This window comes from Molossus molossus, unplaced genomic scaffold, assembly GCF_014108415.1.
Source record: "Molossus molossus isolate mMolMol1 unplaced genomic scaffold, mMolMol1.p scaffold_m16_p_15, whole genome shotgun sequence".
NCBI classification, from domain to species: Eukaryota; Metazoa; Chordata; class Mammalia; order Chiroptera; family Molossidae; genus Molossus; species Molossus molossus.
The window spans coordinates 67,376,272-67,393,561 of NW_023425350.1; the positions used below are offsets into that span (position 1 = coordinate 67,376,272).

At 44.3% G+C, this 17,290-nt stretch overlaps 1 pseudogene; it reads left to right on the forward strand.

Annotated features, from left to right (window-relative positions):
• The first annotated feature begins 208 nt into the window (after window positions 1–208).
• On the forward strand, window positions 209–14,383 carry LOC118630579 (annotated as a pseudogene).
• Window positions 14,384–17,290: the final 2,907 nt, after the last annotated feature.

Below are 17,290 nucleotides of genomic sequence, written 5' to 3' on the forward strand. Positions count from 1 at the left end.
GATTCTTTCAGCTAAGATAAGAAGAGAGATCCAGAATGGTCATGTCACCTCTCCCTGTACCTGAGAATAAAAAATGCTATTGAGGTAAATGTAGTGAGAATTAACAAGTGTCGTGTGCCCTTGGGAGTGGGAAAGTCCTTTCTGGGATGGAGGGGACTAAGTAAAGGGTTGGGCACATAGAAGTCTATTTTTTTTATTTTGAATAAATATGTCGAGAGGAGTGATTATCCCCTTGGATGTTTCCCTGCAGGAACTGATGCAGCCAAACTCTGGGGCCAATGGTACAATCATCACTGAGGTCGTCCTGCTGGACCTGGTGGAGACACCAGAGCTGTGGCCACTTGTCTCTGTGCTCCTCCTGTTTGCCTACCTGGTCACAGTTGGGGGCAACCTCAGCATCCTGGCAGCCATCCTGGTGGAGCACAAACTCCACACCTGATGTACTTCTTCCTGGGGAACCTATTAGTTCTGGAGGTTGGATGTGTCACTATCACTGTCCCTGCAATAATGGGTCATCTGCTGTCCCACAAGTGTACAATTTTTGTGATGCCTGCCTCTCCCAACCCTTCTAGTACATTCTGGTGGAGATGAACTGCTTCCTGTGGACAGCCATGGCCTATGACCGGTTCCTGGCCATCTGCCGGGCCCGTCACCTGCAGCGTCTGCGTGAGCCAGATGGTCCAGTACACATTGGTGGCTGTGTCTGGGCCTGTTCCCTCACCAATGCATGACCCACACTATTGCCCTAACTACACTCAACTGCTGTGTCCCGAATGAGGTCACAGTCACGTCTACTGTGACCTCCCACAGCTCTTCCAGCTCTCTTGTTCCTGCACCCAACTCGATGAACTGCTGCTCTCTGCTATGGGTGTCCTAATGGCAGGTGCACCTGTGGTTCTCACCATTGACCCGTCCCACAGGTCGAGCAATGAGGACTCTAGAGGGGGAGTGAGGATGAGGAGGGACAAGAGACATGAGAAATGGAGACAAGACAGGGCTCTGATCAAGTCTCCTTTATTCAGGGGTAATTCACACAATATATAGGGCAAGAAGCACCTGTTGCCAAGCACCAGGCTTGCCCCAAGCAATTCTAGGAAATACTACAAAAGGAACAAAAGGTCAGTAAAGACTGGCTGATGAGTAAATGGTTACTTAAAGAAATGCAAAATACAGAGATAAAGAAATGCAGAACACAGAGATATCCTGCCTTGGGGCAGGTGATGGCAGAGCAGATTATAACAAATTTGAAGCCATGCAAAATGTCTCCCACAGGTCCCCCTTTTCTTTAATTTTTTAAGGCCGAAATAATACCTTGAGGGGACTGTGCCTGTCTTAGGTCAGGAAACTTGCACACGGTGCCAACCTGTCCATACCCGTCATTGGAAAGCAAGGCAGCATAAGGCCTTGTTCCTGTCTTAGGCGGTGGTTGGCGACGCGTGTGAGTTCCAGTTGCCCGTCTCTGGCTAACCAGCCCAGCGCACCAAGGTGACGAGGTTTTTTGAGCTTATTGACTCACAGCTAGAGTGAGCTTCTCTGTCGGCCATTTCAAGTCTATGATAGTGGTGGACCTGTATAGATTGCATCTTAATGGCATCTATCTGCTGCTTGATGAAAGCCATCACCTTATTGAAGAGGAAGGGTCCTAGTGACACAATCAGTAAAAGGCCAAGTAAGGGGCCCAGCAGAGGGAGAAGACACACCCCATTTAGCCCGCTCCAAAGGGGGTTATTGAAAAGTTCTTTTAAGCAGCAGCATTCCTGCAAGGCAGTCGCATGGGGGGCCAAACAAGGCCCTCAGGAGCTCGTCAGGGTGTGGAGGAGGCCCCAACCTCCTTCCACAAGCAGGCAAAGATGCAGTAGTATCCCTGCAGTAAGATTTCAGCCTTCCGGTCCATTCCTGAAATGAAAAAACAGGAAAAGCCTCTCAGGGCGAATTTTCGTCCCTGGAGTTATCTATATGGTTATCTGTTATTCCTTTAACTTGATCAATCTGTTTAACCAGACGCTCTGGTAGCCACCTGGCAGATTTCGTTTTCTTAGAGTAAATGCATACAGAACCTCGGCCCCAGATGAGGACTGGGTCTGGGCCATGCCAAGAGTTGGTTAGTGGATCTTTCCACAGTACTGATGCAAATTGTTTTTGGGTTTCTGTATGCCAAAAGCGATTAGCAGCAGATTGCCCATCAGTGTCCAAATTTAAAAAATTGAGGATAAATAAGGCATGAGAGAGAATATTTCTGGGTGACCCCCTCGTGGGGTACCATTCCCCCTTTTTTATTTTATTAATGGTGATCTTTAAAGACAGATGTGCTCTCTCTACAATCCCTTGGCCCTGAGGGTTGTATTTCCAAATTCAGAGATGTGAGTTACATCCATCTGCCATAATGCATTAGGAATTAGTCCCCTTGGGTTTACTCCAAGGTGGGGGACCGGCAAATGAGTGGCACATGAGGGGCAGTTTTTAACAATTTGCCTAGCTTGTTCCCTACTCATCGTAATGAGATTGGAAACTGATAATATGGCTCAATGACCTTTTTAGGTGTGGCAGGCAAGTGGATCCACATTAAGGGCGCTGTCTGCCAGAAAACAGCGGTAGGGGAGAGAGCAGTCTTACAAATAAACTTTAAAGTCTTAGTGTAATCCATAAAGGTGGTTGCTTGAGAATGGATAGCCTGTTCAACTTTGCGTATAGCCTGTTTTCCTTCCAAGTTAAGTTCACGGGGAGATGTAGGGTTGGCATCTCCCTGCAATATATCATACAGGGGTTTAAGTTCTCCTTCACTGATTTTTAAATAGGGCATAAGCCAATTAATGTCCCCTCGCAATTTTTGGAAATCATTTAGGGTTTTAAGCTTGTCTAATTTTAGTTCTAATTTTTGAGAGGAAATTAGGGACCCTCGCATTTGAAAACCAAGATATGTATAAGGGTCTGCGAGTTGGACCTTGTCAGGGGCTATTTCCAGGCCTTTGTCTCGTAAGGCAACGCGCATCATCTCATAGCATTTCAAAACCTCGCTCCCCTCTTCTCCGGCTATGAGGATATCATCCATGTAATGTATAATGTATATAATTGGCCAATTGTCTCTAACTGATTGTAAGGCTAAAGCCACAAAGGATTGGCATAGGGTAGGGCTATTAGCCATTCCCTGTGGCAGAACACGCCATTGGAATCTTTTCATAGGCGCTTTGAAATTTATAGCTGGTAAGCTGAATGCAAATCGCCTCTGATCATCTGGATGCAGAGGAATTGTGAAAACACAATCCTTTAGATCAACAATGACTTTGAAATAACCCAAAGGTATGGCAACAGGTGAGGGAAGTCCTGGCTGTAAGGCTCCCATTAGTGCCATAGTCTTATTTATAGCTCTTAAGTCTTGCAATAGCCGCCATTTACCAGATTTCTTTTTAATGACAAAAATAGGAGTATTCCAAGGGGAGTTACTAGGGACAATGTGGCCAGCATCAAGCTGCTCCTGTACCAACTGTTGTGCAGCCATCAGTTTTTCTGCTGTTAGAGGCCATTGATCAACCCACACCGGCTCCTCAGAAAGCCACGTGATCTTTTCTGCATGGGTCACAGGAGTGTCAATGGCCCCTATGGAAAATGGCCTAATCCTGCCCTATCAGTCTTTGGGGAGGGCTCTATGGGTTCTGTTATACCCATTTTTTTTTTCCGGCCCTTGGCCTGGTAGATATCCGGTTTTCAACATTTGGGTAGTAATAACAGTATTCAGGCTTCCCATTATTAATCCTAATTGGGATAAGAGGTCTCTACCCCAAATTTTGTTGGGATAAGAACTGTCTGACTGACCCGTCCTGCAGGTCTCTAACAACGAGGACTCTAGAGGGGGAGTGAGGATGAGGAGGGACAAGAGACACGAGAAATGGAGACAAGACAGGGCTCTGATCAAGTCTCAACTTTATTGCAGATAGGTAACAGATTATATACTTGCGGGAAGGTCAGACAGGAAGAGGGGAAAGGGTGCATGAGCAGAGAAAGACAATTCCCAATTATCGAAGGTATTTACTGCTCAAACATTAACCAGGGACCACATCTCAGGAATGTTCCTCAAGGCGATATTTCAAAACCCTTCAGGCAGCAAACTGTAAGCAGGAAAACAGGCTCTGCACGTATAGCCAACTTATTCTTAAAGGGCCCTTGCTTGACCCCAACAGGTCCCCCTTTTTTATTTTATTGATGTTGTCGGGGTTGTGCCTGTCTTAGGTCGGAGAGATCTCACTGTGGTACGTTGAAGGTCTCTTACCCGTCATGGGATAACAAGGCAGCGAAAGGCCTTGCTCCTGTCTTAGGCGAGCCTATGTACCTCTCAGTGTCTCTCAGTTGCCCGTCATTGGCTAACCAACCCAGCGTAATTTAGGCCATCGTATCAAAGTACGGAATGCCTTGCTCAGCCTGTTCTAGGCGATGATAATGGACCTGTATTTGTTGTATTTTTATTGCCTCAATTTGCTGCTTGATGAAGGCCATAATTTTGTTATATATCATGGGCCCAAAGGATAGTAAAAGGAGCAAGCCTAGGAGAGGGCCTAAGAGAGGGAGGAGATAGGGTAATATGCCATTAAACATGTTAGAAAGGGCAGAGGAAGCTTCTGTCTTCTTCTGATTATACTGGGGCAGCCATTTCGCCTGTTCATACAGCTTCTGGATGTTGGTTTCTATTAAACCTGAATTGTTAACATAGGTACAACAAGTTTTGTTAATTACAGCACAAACCCCTCCCTGTTCTGCTAGCAAATAGTCTAGGGCAATCCTATTATCCAGGACAACATTGGCAAGAGAATCAAGAGATCGTGATAATCCCGCCAAACCATCAGCAGTGGAGACAAGGGTCTCTTCTAACCGAGTGGTGAGTTCCTTTAAAGTAAGCTCATGATAAGCAAACCCACCCCAAGGAGCTAGGGCAGCCATCGCGGCTACACTACCAGCTACAACCAGACCAAAAGCCCTTCGAGTACGAGTCGGAGGAGCAGATCGGAGGACCTTCATGTCTGTAGGGGCTAAGGTGCCCAACGTGCAATCTCCTCCATGAATGCTGTTGTCAAGGGAGGAATAAGCAATAGCCTCTAACTGTTCAGATCGTGCAGTAAGCCAATTGGAGGAGGTTCCACATAACCAAACTAAACCTTCCGGAGCGGGAATCAGTGTATGATTTTTAGAAAAATAAGGTGCCAACAAGGTAGAGGAAACATTAATACAGTCCTTAAATGGCCCTAAATTAGGTGCAGCTTGTCCAGCCGCCGGGAGGTTACCGAAGGCTGGTGCAAGGCCCACCATAGGAGTTCCCAATTTCCATGTCATACATTGAGTATTATTTTCAATATGAGGATTGTTCACAATATCCTTACAGCAATGAGTGGCGTTAGGAACACAAGGAGAGGCGAAGTTTGGCTGACAAACGACATTCGACCAATTGAGGGGCTTAAAGGCCTTCTCCTCAGTAAGAGTGTCAATGCTTTCAGGTTTTTCAGCAAGCAGTTCGAATATATTTACTGCAGGTGCATGAGTTTCATTATGACATGGGGTACATACAGTACCATTACACTTAAGGGAAGTCTGGGAGAAATTAAAACTCTGAGTGAGATAAGGTGTCAGACGCAAGCAGAAGGGAGGATTACGTTCCCAAATAACTCGTAAGGAAAAGGGGGAACGAATAGGATAGGTTGTAGAGGAGTTTAAAAACTGTATGAGAGATTGATTACTAAGAGGGTATGCCTTAATATGCGTATGAAAGCCGGAGGGTGTCTCTGGATTAGTATGACAAATCCAGCAATTGGTTAAATTCTCTCCTTTAGCGAGGGTACGAGAGGCATTTACAATAAAATTGTCATCCCATTCGGCTCCAATTCTTGCCCACGTGGTCAGGATAAGCAGCAGGAGAAACATTGTTGACCCTAAGAAGAGAAAACACCATCCTCAGGGTGCAGTAGAACCCTGGGCCTGGGGTTATGACGCGTTAATTTGCCTAACAAGGCGTTCAGGTAACCACCATGCAGATTGGGCCTGTTTATTATATATACAAACCGACCCTCGTCCCCATATTAACACTGGATCAGGGCCATGCCAGGAATTATCTAGTGGGTCTTTCCATAGTACGGAGGCATATTGTTTTTGTGTGGAGGATTGCCAAAATCTTTGTGCTGCGGAAAGTCCTTGAGCATCCAAAGTTAAAAAATTTAAAATAAATAGTGTATGAGATAGTAAATTTCTGGGTGTTCCTTTAGTAGGGTACCATTCCCCCTTTTTTATTTTATTGATTGTGCATTTTATGGTTTGATTAGCTCTTTCTACTATACCTTGTCCTTGTGGATTATAAGGGATGCCTGTGATATGTTTAATGTGCAATTTTGTACAGAAATCTGCAAGCCGGGAACTAGTGTATCCAGGCCCATTATCTGTTTGTAGGGAATCTGGCTTTCCCATAGAAGAAAGGGCACTTAACATGTGTGCAATAACATGTTTTGTAGCTTCTCCTGTTTGTAGAGAGGCAAAAATATAACCACTAAATGTATCTATGGAGACATGTATATACTTTAAATTGCCAAACTCAGGGAAATGTGTTACATCCATTTGCCACAAAGCGTTAGGTACTAGTCCTTTAGGATTAACTCCCAGATGAGGTGTAGATGTAGTCTGTAAGCACTGAGAGCAACTTTTAACTATCTGTCTAGCCTGTTCTTTAGTTATTTTGTGTAAAATTCTTAAAGTTCTGGCATTTAGATGATGTAGCTGATGAGTCTGCTGAGCTGCAGAAATTCCCTTTTGTTGTGTTATGGCAAGGAACAAGTCTTGTGTGGCTGCATCAGCTTTTGCATTACCTTCTGATAATGGGCCAGGGAGACCAGTATGGGCCCTTAAATGTCCTATAAAAAATGGTTGTTGTCTTTGGTGAATTAAGGTCTGCAATTGTCTAAATAAGTCACTAGCAGTAGAGACAGTTTTAATGTGTCCTACTGTTTCCAGTAGTGGAACTGATTGTGCAATATAGGCACTGTCTGTGTATATGTTTAGAGCTTGATCAGGAAAAGTGGCAAATACTGCAATAACTGCTTGTAATTCTGTAAGTTGAGCAGATGAGCATTGTGTATGGAATTGAGTTACCGAGTCACCAACAACATAGGCTGCAGTCCCATTAGAGGACCCATCGGTAAACACTAATAAAGCATTAGTTAGAGGCTTATGAGATGTTTTGACAGGGAAGATAAATTCATGTCGGTTAGCAAAATCTAAAAGCTTATTAGGCGGGTAGTGATTATCAAGTTGCCCACAGTATGAGGCTAAAGAAATGGGCCATTCTTCAGTACTCTGCATTAGCCAGTTAATTTGTTGATGAGTATAGGGCAAAATTATTTCATCAGGCTCTTTTCCAAAATAACATTTACCTTGATCTCTTCCTAGCATTATTAATTGAGAAATAGCTACGTAATATGGTTCTAGAATCCTTTTTGGAGATGCAGGCAAATGAAGCCATAGCAGGGGAGATGTCTGCCAAAATACGGCTGTAGGAGATTGTTTAGTAGCACAGATTATAAACTTTAATGGCAGTTGGTAATCTATAAATGTGGTGCTCTGATTTTGTATGGCCTGTTCTACTATTTTCAATGACTGCCGTGCATCTGGGGTAAGTTGTCTAGGGGAGTTAGGGTCAGTATCTCCCTGTAAGATGTCATACAGGGGTCTCAATTCGTATTTACTAAGTTTTAAATAGGGAACTAGCCAATTAATATCCCCGAGTAACCTTTGGAAATCATTGAGTGTATGTAATTTGTCTAATCGTAATTCTATTTTCTGGGATGAAATACGAGTTCCTTGTAGCTGAAATCCTAAATATGTATATGGGTCAGTTACTTGCACTTTCTCAGGGGCAACAATTAAGCCATAAAATTGTAAGGCCTTTTGTATTTCCGCGTAACATCGCAGAACCTGAGATTCCTGTTCACCTGCAATGAGGATATCATCCATGTAATGAATAATATACATCTGTGCCCAATCATTCCTGACTTGTTGAAGGGCAGTAGCAACATATGACTGGCATAGGGTAGGGCTATTAGCCATGCCTTGGGGGAGAACTTTCCATTGATATCTTTTCATAGGTTCTCTGAAATTAATAGATGGTAAACTAAATGCAAATCTTTTTTGATCCTCCGGATGTAGTGGTATAGTGAAAAAACAATCCTTTAAGTCTATTATTATCTTATAATATCCCAAAGGGATGGCTGCTGGGGAAGGGAGGCCTGGTTGAAGTGCTCCCATCAGAACCAGTCTTGTTAACAGCCCTTAAGTCTTGTATCAACCTCCATTTTCCTGATTTTTTCTTGATGACAAATATAGGAGTATTCCATGGGGAATTACTTCTGTTATATGTCCAGCTGCCAACTGCTCCTGTACCAATTGATGTGCAGCCTGCAATTTTTCAGCACTCAGAGGCCACTGATCAACCCACACAGGACTATCGGATAACCAACTTATTTTGTCTGCATGACTTACAGGAGAATCAGCAGCCCCTAGGAGAAATACCCTAATCCTGTTCTCTGAGTGTTTCCTGTAGGGATTAAAGGTTCAATTATGCCTTGGCTGTCTTTACCCAGACCCCTTCCTGGTACATGTCCTTGATTCAACATTTGAGCCGTAATAACAGTGTTTGGACTTCCCATGATCATTCCCATTTGAGATAATAGATCACGACCCCAAAGATTAATAGGAAGGCCGGCTATGACAAATGGCTGGACGGTTCCCTGATGCCCTTCTGAATTCTTCCAAGTTAGGAACTTCTTTCTGGGTTGGTGCTTTGCCCAATACCTTTTAAGTGAGTAAGAGTTTCTTCTAATGGCCAGGAGGACGGCCAACATTCTTTCTTAATTATAGTTACATCCGCACCTGTATCAATGAGCCCAGAAAATTCCTTTCCATCTAACCATAGGGTCATTATAGGTTTTTGAGGAGTGATGGTCTCAGCCCAATAAACATTGGACGATCCAAACCCTCCAGATCCTCTTTGTCCTCCAACAACCTTGTCAGTAGTGGCTAACATGGGCAAAAGCAGGAGTTGAGCAAAGCGCTGGCCAGAATTAATGGTATTGATGTTCCGAGGAGAGGCAACCATAACCTTAATCTCTCCAGTATAATCATTATCAATTACTCCCGGAAACACTTGTAGCCCTTGCAATGTAACACTGCTACGACCTAGAATGAGCCCAAAAGTGTTTTCAGGCAGAGGTCCATAAATTCCTGTTGATAATGCCTGAACTCCCATTTCTGGGGTCAGTACTGAGTAGGTGGAGGAACAGAGGTCCAATCCTGCACTACCTGTTGTGGCTCGGCAGAGGTCTGAAATGGATTGTTGTTGTTGTTTGGAGGAACAAAACTCATTGCCCCATAGATTTGTTTGGGTTTTGGGGCCTGGGGCTGGCCCCGCTCCCCGTTTCCCTGAAGCGGAGGCAATGGATTCCCTTGTGCATCCTTCTTTGATTTACATTCATTAGCCCAGTGATATCCCCTTTTACAGCGAGGACATAACCCAGGGGCTGGTTTGGTACTGGGTGTAGAATCCCTTTTTCCTTTGCAGTTTCGAGCAAAATGTCCTATTTCCCCACAATTAAAACATTTCCCTTTCCCTTGTTGCTGTGCCAGAAACTGCTTAACTGTAAAACCTTGCATGGCAGCCGCCATGGCTAATCCCTGCTGATAAGCTGAGCCTATGTCAGAGCATAAGCGAATATAGCCACTTAAATCTGTCTTCTTTTTGTAAGGTCTAATGGCAGCCTGACAGGCAGCGTTAGCATTTTCAAATGCCAATTGTTTAACAAAATCAGCTCCGGCATCTGCACTGCCGAAAATCCTACCAGCAGCTGTAATTAATCTGTGGACAAAATCAGCAAAAGGCTCGTCTGGGCCCTGTTTAATGTTAGTAAGCGAAGCACTCACGTCTCCTTTTGTAGGGAGCTTTCTCCAGGCTCTGGTGCCTGCGGATTGTATTTGAGAAAATAATCCGGGGTCATACTGCATTTGATTATCACTCAGGGCATAATTGCCCTCTCCTATGAGCATATCAAAGTTCCATGCATTATTAGCCTGTGCATTCCGTCGGGCCGTGTCGCGACAGACCTCGACATATTCAGACTTCCATAATAGGTAGTCTCCACCTGACAGAGTAGCTCGAGCCAAAGTCTGCCAGTCACTGGGTGTAAGCCACTGATCAGTTACGGACTCAAGTATAGCCATAGTATAAGGAGCGGTAGCACCATATTGAGCCACAGCAGTTTTTAATTCTTTAATAACTTTAAAGTCAAATCCAGTATGATGCCTCCAAGCCTGGCCTTGTGCGTCTGTTGTTTCTGTTACAGGATTCGCTTCAGGCTCCTCATTTAAGAGTGGTAAAAGAGGCGCAGGGGGAGTTTTAAGTGGCTTTTGTTTATTATTCCCTTTAGCTGGCCTGTTAAGATTGTTCAGAGGCGGGGCAGGTTTCCCAGTTTTTAGCCTTTCTAATTGTCCAATTAAATCTTGGTGTTCCTTTTCTAATTTTATTTGTTCTTTTAAGTACTCTATTTTATCTCTCAATTGTTTCTGAGGATCAATGATAGGGAAAGCGGCAGGGGCCGAAGGCAGGGCAGCTGCATAAGGGGGCGGCCAGTAGTCTTTGTTATGATATTTGGCAGCCTGATCAGCTAAATCATTCCAGTCAACCTCTCGAGGGTCGGCCTTGGGCGTATCATCTTTGTCATTATTCTCATTATCACTGTCTTCTTCACTATGTTCTGTACTGGTATTATGCTGCTCAACTTCTAGCTCAGTAATGGGTGGATAGATCTTAGGTTTAGTTTCCATTACTGATTCCTTTTCCTTTTTCTTTTTGTTTTTTGGGGTCTTGCATTTAATTCTTACCCTTGCTTCTGCCACTGCAGCTCCCCCTTCATCCTCACTCTCAAGTGAGATTAAATCCTCTTGCTCTTTATTTTTTTTTTTTTTTATCCTCACCCGAGGATATTTTTCCATTTTTTGTACAGATAGAGTGGGAGGGAGAGAGAGGAAGGGAGAGAGAGAGAGAAACATTGACGTGAAGGGACACATCGAGTGGCTGCCACCCGCTCGACCAACCAGGGCCGGGCTCTTGCTCTTTATTATCTTGGGGCGGCTCTTGGCTTGATTTAGCTCCCTGGAGAATTGTTTGTCCCTTTTCCACTACATTTGCAACTACAGGATCAGACTGTCTTTGAGATAACAAGTCGTTTATGAGATTCCAATACGAAAATGCTGTAACAGGGACCTTCTCCGGCCCAAAGGTATTATAAAAATCTTGCAGAGCGTCTCCCACCCTTTTCCATCTCTTTGGATTGATAGTCCCTTCAGTAGGAAACCAAGGGCAGAGATCTTTGATATAATCAAAATATTTACATAAATGTTTCACTTTCACCTTTACTCCTCGTGCCTTTAATGCTTGTCCTAACTGCTCCACAAATAATTCATGTTTACTCATTTCTTGCCCCATGATCGCCGCATTAACTCACCGGCTTCAGTTTCTCAGCAGGCTCCTGAGAAGCGTCCGGATGTGGGTGCACCCGATGCGGCGTCCTTCACTGGATCCCCCGTGCTCGAGCCCCACGCTGGGCGCCACTTGACCCGTCCTGCAGGTCGAACAACGGGGACTCTAGAGGGGGAGTGAGGATGAGGAGGGACAAGAGACACGAGAAATGGAGACAAGACAGGAGTCTGATCAAGTCTCAACTTTATTGCAGATAGGTAACAGATTATATACTTGCGGGAAAGGTCAGACAGGAAGGGGGAAAGGATGCATGAGCAGAGAAAGACAATTCCCAATTATCGAAGGTATTTACTGCTCAAACATTAACCAGGGACCACATCTCAGGAATGTTCCTCAAGGCGATATTTCAAAACCCTTCAGGCAGCAAACTGTAAGCAGGAAAACAGGCTCTGCACGTAGAGCCAACTTATTCTTAAAGGGCCCTTGCTTGACCCCAACATCTGACTGTATACCCTTGCAAGGCGGCAGCCATGGCAAGGCCCTGTTGATAGGCAGTCCCAATATCAGAGCATAGGCGAATATAACCAGTTAAATCAGTCTTTTTCTTATAAGGTCTAATAGCGGCTTGACAGGCGGCATTAGCGTTTTCAAAAGCCAATTGTTTAACAAAATCCATGCCGGCGTCTGCATTACCGAAAATTCTGCCTGCTGCAGTAATTAAGCGGTGAACAAAATCTGCAAAAGGCTCATCAGGTCCTTGTTTAATGTTAGTAAGGGAGGAGCTCATATCGCCTTTGGTGGGCAGTTTCCTCCATGCTCTAGTGCCTGCAGCCTGAACTTGGGCAAAAAGGCCTGCATCATATTGCATTTGGGCATCGCTATTGGCATAATTTCCTTCTCCTATTAGCATATCAAAATTCCATCCATTACCAGCCTGCACATTGCGTTTAGCAATGTCCCTGCAGTTCTCTACATATTCTGATTTCCATAGGAGATAGTCTCCTCCAGCAAGTGTCGCTCGGCTAATGTTTGCCAATCCCCAGGCGTAAGCCAATTCTCGGCTACTGATTCTAAAATTGCCGTAGTATACGGGGCTGTGGCTCCGAATTGTGCTACAGCGGTTTTTAACTCCTTTATTAATTTAAAATCAAACCCGCTATGGTGACGCCAAGCCTGTCCTTGCGCGTCCACTGTTTCTGTTTCTGGAAAAGCCTCTATATCATCTAGCTCTGGTGCAAGTTGCAAGCGGGGAGGGATCTTTGGGACAGCTCCCCTCATGGGTGGCTTTTGATTACCGAGGACTTCTGATCTTACTCCACTCTCCTTTTTAGATTTTCCTACTTTTAGTCCTTCTAATTGGGCTATGAGATCTTGGTGCTTTTTCCAGTTTTATTTGTCCTTTGAGGTGTTCAATTTTATCTCTAAGTTCTTTTCTAGGGTCAAGGACTGGACAGGCCAGCGGGGGAGCACTGGGATTATTATTATAAGGTGGGGGGCGTTGAGAAACAAGCGGCCAATCAGATCTGTCAGCTTCATCCACCAATTCATCCCAATTAACCTCCCCTCCGTCAGGAACAGTCTCCAAATATTCTGATAGGTCAGGATAAATAGAGCTTTTAGGCATAATTTTATTCCGAGTGGGCTCAGTTTCTTCTTCCTCTTTATCACTATCGAATGACATGAAGTCCTCACATTCTTTACTTTCATTTTCATTCCCCTTTTTTTCTTTCTGTAATATACCCTCACCATATTCTACTACATTGGCAATGAGAGGATCAGAATGTCTCTGAGATAAAATCTCATCTATTAAATACCAATAAGAAAAAGCAGTTACCGGGACCTTCTCGGGTCCATAAGTCTTATAGTAATCTCTAAGAGCATCACCAACTATTTTCCACCGTTTTTGATCTATAATTCCCTCTGTAGCAAGCCAAGGACAAACTTCTTTAATATAATCAAAATACTGACACAAATGCTTAATTTTCACCTTTACTCCTCGTGCCTTTATAGCCTTTCCTAGTCCTTCAACGAACATCTTATCTTGGCTCAATGCTTGCCCCATAATCGCCGTTCCCTTACCCGAGGGGTGCAGACGCAGCAGGTTCCCACGTCCTTCCCTCTTTTCTTTTATCTTCTTTTCCTTTGCTTTCCTTTCTGCCGGCCACTCGAACGGCGTCCTTCACTGGATCCCCCGTGCTGGAGCCCCACGTTGGGCGCCACTTGACCCGTCCCGCAGGTCGAGCAACGAGGACTCTAGAGGGGGAGTGAGGATGAGGAGGGACAAGAGACACGAGAAATGGAGACAAGACAGGGCTCTGATCAAGTCTCCTTTATTCAGGGGTAATTCACACAATATATAGGGCAAGAAGCACCTGTTGCCAAGCACCAGGCTTGCCCTAAGCAATTCTAGGAAATACTACAAAAGGAACAAAAGGTCAGTAAAGACTGGCTGATGAGTAAATGGTTACTTAAAGAAATGCAAAATACAGAGATAAAGAAATGCAGAACACAGAGATATCCTGCCTTGGGGCAGGTGATGGCAGAGCAGATTATAACAAATTTGAAGCCATGCAAAATGTCTCCCACACACCATCCCCTCCTACATCTGTGTGGCTGCTGCAGGGCTACAGATCCGCTCAGTGAAGGGCAGGAGGTGAGCCTTCTCTACATGTGGCTGCATCTCACTGTGGTTTGCCTCTTCTGTGGAACCGGTGTCTTCACCTACATGCATCTGGGTTCAGAGGGGGCTTCGAACAAGGATAAAGGGGTTGGGGTTTTCACGGTTATGAACCCCATGCGGAACCCACTTACCCCACAGCCTTAGAAACCCTGATGCTCAGAGTGCCCCAACGGCAGGTCTTTGTGGGGAGGGAGTTGGTGACCTGAGGGGTCATAAGTTCTCTTCTTTCCTTCAATTTTGGGTTGAGGAAAATTTCTCCCATGAAGGCAGTAACTGGAGAAATTGTTATGATACTCTTCTAGATATAGAAATTATTATAGATACTGGTGTTGGAAAACTTTTGTGTTATGTGTTTTTCCTGCAAAGAAACCCTATAATTATTTCATTTATTCATACGATAAATATTGATTGAATTGTTTCTATATTCCAAACACTGTTCTGGGGCACTGGTGAGCAAAATAGACAAATGTCTTTGCACTCGTGCAACTCACATTCTAATGAAGGGACCCAAAATAAATGAAACAAATTAGCATTATATATGATATAAAACACACACTGATACATACTAAGTTAAATTAGAGCAGCCTGAGAGTGAGAGAAAGAGACAGAGCAGGTAGCTTCTTATCAGCTGGGAGCCAGCTCACAAGAGACTGCTCACAGTTCTGAGTGCTGTGGGAATGTGGAAGGAACTTCCAGGGGGCTATTTCCGGGATGACCTAAGAGACAGAACAACCCTTCTCTGCTGGAAGGTGAACCAGCGCCATTGGCTAAAGAAGCACAAGGTTGCTTTGCCTTCCTAGTGCACTGAGAGCTTCCTCTCCTTTCTGAATCCAAACAGGCAAATAGACCCAACCAAACAAATGTAACAGCTTCTGTCCCTCCTGGGGAGAGTGCAGGCTGCATTTGGAGAGGTTGTTTTTGAGAAAAGTATCAATGCTCCCAACAATAGCAACATTTGGCTCAGCAAGTCCACTTCATCAGTTTCATGCAGGTAAGAGAAGGAAGACATCTACTGGCAGTTAAAAACAGTGGGAAATATATATAAGCAAGTAAATATTAAATAAGAAGTGTGTTCAATGAATTCTAATTACTAAATTGCACACTAAAATACTGCATAGGCATTAAACAGTAATATAGCTCAATATTGAATAACATAGATGTTATGTAAAATATAATTTCCAAAACAATAGAATTCATTCTGATAAATACATTATTTAGTAGAGACCAAAGTTTCCAATTTAAATACAGGTAATTATTTTTGGCTTATTTTTAGTGTTATATTTCTACAATAATGCACATTGTTGGTTTAGAAACAATAAAAATTAAAAATAGAAAACATTCACTATTTTATTGTCTACAGAACATATTCCAAGCTCTTCAACAGGGCATGGGTGGCCCACCCCCAGCACGTCCTCTTCAGCTGCAGGACATGCTGCTGCTTGGCCACAGTGACACTCAGCTGGGACAGTCCCTGCACACCTCAGGCTGTTTCCTGTCTCATTGCCTTTGTCCAGCTGTTCCTGCTTAATGACAAGTGCACTGAGTCTGGGAAGGCCCTCTGCCAAAATTTTATATTAATCTTCAATCAAAAATATATCCTCATTGATTTTTAGAGAGTGGAATGGAGGGAGGGAGATAGAGAAATATTGATGGGAGAAAGACACACTGATTGCTTCCTTCCTGCATGAGCCCATCTAGGTCAGGGATCAAACCCATAACTGTTCGGCCCAAGGGCCAGTGCTCTTAACTGCTGAGCCAAACTGGCCAGGGTGGCTGTTGCATTTTTTATTAGATGCTTTTTCAGTGCTTATCACTTGTTATTAACTTTTATAAATATGTTTATTTTTATTTTAGCATTTTAATTCTTAGGTTTAATTTTCTAGAAAACCTGCGGCATCTGAGAAATTTCTTTCTTTTTTTAAAAATTTTTTTCTTTATTGATTTTAGAGAGAGGAAGAGAGAGGGAAAGAGAGATAAAAGTACTGATGAGAGACAATATCGATTGGCTGCCCACTGCACACTCCCCTGGGCATCAGGCCCACAACTTAGGTATCTGCCCTGGTTAGGAATCGAACCGGTGACCTCTTGGTGCATGGGCTGATGCTCAAGTACTGAGCCACACCACATGGGCCTATCACCTGTCTGTGCAAAGAAGTGTGACTGGGACACAGCTATTCCTGTGCATGTCGTCAATAGCTGCTTCTGTGCTGTGACAGCAGAGTTGAGTAGTTGTGACCGAGCTCATATGCCCTGCAAAGCCCCACGGTCTGGACCCTCCAGAAAATGTGGGCCAACCCCTGATCTAGAGGATTCTTCCCTCAGGTCGCTGGCATTTCTGCTGGGATGATGTGGGGACTGGGGTGGCAGAGCAGAGCACCTCCGTGAGGCTTCATCACGGTGCTGACATGCACCTGGACGTCTTGCGTGGCAGCTCCCGGCGCCAAGAGCAAGCGTTCATTCTAGTGCACACTGGGGAAGCTGTATGGCCTTTCATGACCTAGCTGCCAGGCACTTAGCTCCACTGTACCCTCCCCTCATGGTGGAAGCAGTCACCAACCACCCTCCTCACAGGGAGGGGCCAGAGCCTCGACCTCTTGCGATGAATGTGTCAAAGAGTTTGTGGCTATATTTTACAACTTCAACAAACATCAAAACTTAGCTAACATGTGGACTATCAACTCTACTGTGTTAATATCATACTTGACATGCATCTAAACGGTATTGTAATTTAATATCTCAATGATTCATGAGATCAAAATATGTGAAGAAAAATGTGAGAAAACAAAAACAAATTAAAAAAAATATCAGACCCCTTGTTATACAACTATTTCATAGTTGCAGGACTTCCGGCCCCAGAAGCCTACATTTGTTCAAGTTCAGCAGGGCAATGCTGACTTAGAGCCCACACTGGGATGCCTGCCATGTCTCCAAGATCCGCTGAGACTCTGTGTGATACTGTTCACTCTTAACAGAAAGAGGGACTGTGCTGGGCCTGCAGAGCCGCAGTCATCTGGGGGCTCAGGAAGGTGATGCCCACTGATTCACGTGCAGAAGGGCTTGTGCCCCAAATCAAGTGCATTGTTATCACAATCCATCATGTTGCTGACCAGTGT